Consider the following 2,989-nt stretch of genomic DNA (forward strand, 5'->3'; position numbering starts at 1 on the left):
TGCCCGGCAGCTCCCACACCTCTGGATGGCGCGAGAGCAGGTTGTGTTTGTAGGCAAAGGGCCTGCGGGCAGCCTGAAGGGGGAGCCACAGCAGCAGGCCCAGGAGGGCGAAGGGGATGGAGAGGATGAGCAGCAGCAGCAGCAAGGGGCCGGTGACCAGTGCCCGCAGGGGGCAGCAGGGGCAGCACTGACGTTGGCGCCGGTTCTGCTGCCGCTCCGCCGTGGTCTCCCTGAGGTCGAGGAGGCAGTCAGTGGCCCAGTAGCTGGGGAACAGCAGGTACTGGCCCAGGCTGTACAGGCCGCTCAGGAGCCGGTTCGGGAACGGAGACTCGCGTAGGACCATGCTGCACGGCACCAGGGGCGGGGGAGCCCGGGCGTTCCTGCTCCACCTGCCTCCCGGGGGCTCCGGTCAGACCTCGCCACGCCCCGGGGGTCCCAATGCACGGCCCCAGGGTCCTGCAGGGCTGGGAGGAGCGGCTGATCCCGGACGGCTTTGCCTCCAGGTAGGTGCTGAAGGGAAAGAACGGACAGGAAAGTTTCAGACATGTCAAGTCTCACTCGCTGGCTGGGAGACTCTCTCATTAGCAGACTAGCTCCCTTTCACACACACTCCTAAGCTTCTCACACTCACTTTGAGTAAATATAGAAAGATTTAAAATAGTTTTGAAGGAGACAGTGTTTGTAGGTTGTCCGCAAACCATGTTGCATGCATGGGTGGCGTGTGAACCGCCGGCTGAGGGAGGCTAGTTCCCGGCTTGGTCCACCCCTTCTGCCTGAGGTCCCACCCCCTTCCTCCACCAGAGCCACCTCCCCACTCCCGCCCCAGCCCTGGGCTACCCGAGTGCCTCCTGTCCCGGAGCCCTGGGTGGTTGGGCGGTGCAGCTCCCAGCTCCGCAGCACCGCGTGGTGTGAGCACCGGCTCCAGCCGCCCGGACTCCCTGGCCGCAGGCTGGCCCCCTAGCCCCAGCCCGACCACAGAGGAAGAGTGCCGAGCGCTGATGGGAAGCAGGAGGTGGGTCTGGGGGCGGAGCGTGGGCGGGGCCACACAGGGCTGTGATACCCACTGCCCATGATTGCATGGAAGTTGGAAGAGCAAGGGGGGACATTAGTCCTTTTGCAAAACAAAAGTTCTTTTGCGCAGCCAGAGCATTCCCAGTAATGGGAATCTGCGAAGACCAGTAGAGCAGTGGTCTCCGAAGTGGGTGCGCGCTGGAGCAGCGGCGCTTTTTTTTTTCTCCTCCCTCAGCAGTTTGGCCGGGAGTCCCAGCGGCTTTTATTTATTTATTTATGTATTGCTTAGACAGTTCAGCCGGGAGCAGGGCGTGCGTGCTCAAAATGTTTTTACTGATGGGGTGCGTGATCAAAAAAGTTTGGAAACCACTGCACTAGAGCTTTTGACGTTGCTAAGATATCCCCACCCAGCAGGCAGGAGAAGAGAGAGTGTTCAGTCTTGTTTGAAAGAATAAGACGCCATTCAGCCCATGCGTCAGACTGGATGGGGCACTGTCCTCTATTACCCAAGTGAAGCTGGCAAATCCTGAGCCATGTTTCAAGTTTGAGCCACAAAACGAAGTTATAAAAACAGCAAAGGAGCCACAGGGCAATATACTAAAGCACATGAATAAAATGTGAAACCAAATTAGATATTAAAAGAAATGTGGAATCTGAATCCTTTATCTAGGGTTTATTAGCTTCAAATTAATTAAATTCAATCTCATTACTTTATTTTTACATTCATTTAATGTATTGTTTAGTTGTGTTTCATTTTAATTATTTAATTTTAGGGCTGTCAAGCGATTAAAAAAATTAATCGTGATCAATCATCGCACTGTTAAACTACTAGAATACCATTTATTTAAATATTGTTGGGTGTTTTCTACATTTTCAAATATATTTAAGTGTTTCATATGCAATATTAAGCAGTGGATATTTTAAAACAAACTAGTAAGTGCTTGTTGGATTAAAAACCTGGACTGTTGGATGTCGTCAAGGACCAAAGATGAGAGTCCCTGTCTTAAGCAATGACCTGACATGCTGTGACCATATGCCCCATATTCTTCATAGAGATACGCTTATGACATGAATATGGCATAACTAAGATATGTTTTATGCAAGATGGGTCATGTGAGGTGTCATTGGAAAGGTTCTGATTTACTCAATGTGATTGTCCAATTTGTATGCATGTTTCATTTCTGTACCTGAAGTTAGGAATAGTGACTGTGTAATAATGACAATTGTGTTTTCACTTGGGGAACGCCCACCGGACAGTCGGCAAACAGCCTGGATGGGCCATTAGGAAGGACAATAAGACTTTAAAGATACTAATCTCCCTCCTTCCTGAGAAGTTTCCTGGGACACTGCTTTGGCACTGCAGGGTCAGGTGATCATGTCACCTGGTACAGGACATCTTGAACTGCTTATACTTTTCCAGGGGAAGGGGGTGGGGGTAAACTGGGAAACAAAAGATTCCCGCCATATGCAAATCCCATTTAAGGTGGGGGAGTGAGTTCATCTTGGCTCTTCTCCACTGCCGCCCCCCCAAGAAGGAAGACTGCTGAAAACACCACAAGAAACAAAGGAACTAAGCTGGGGGAGGCAGGGGCTGCGAGAAAGGTCAGCCTGTGAAAGGAATCCCTGGAGATTTAAGCTGCAAACAGGGCAGTTTACCTTCAAGAAACCCTGCAACCTGCTTGAACCATTAAGGGTGAGAAATTATTATTTGCAGCCAGTATTCCTTAGTGTATTAAGCTTAGTCTGTGTGTTTTGTTTTATTTGCTCAGTAATCTGCCTTGATCTGTTTGCTATCCCTTATAATCACTTAAACTTTACCTTTTGTAGTTAATAAACTTGTTTTTTGTTTATTCTAAACCCAGTTTGTGCGATTCATAACTGGGGGGGGGGGGGAACCTGTGCATTTTTTCCTGCACATTGAGGGAGGGGGCAAATTTTATGAGCTTACGTTGTGTAGATCACTATACAACGTAAGACA

The sequence above is a fragment of the Terrapene carolina genome, unplaced genomic scaffold (assembly GCF_002925995.2).
Source record: "Terrapene carolina triunguis isolate 2854851 unplaced genomic scaffold, T_m_triunguis-2.0 Scaffold385, whole genome shotgun sequence".
Lineage (NCBI taxonomy): Eukaryota > Metazoa > Chordata > Testudines > Emydidae > Terrapene > Terrapene triunguis.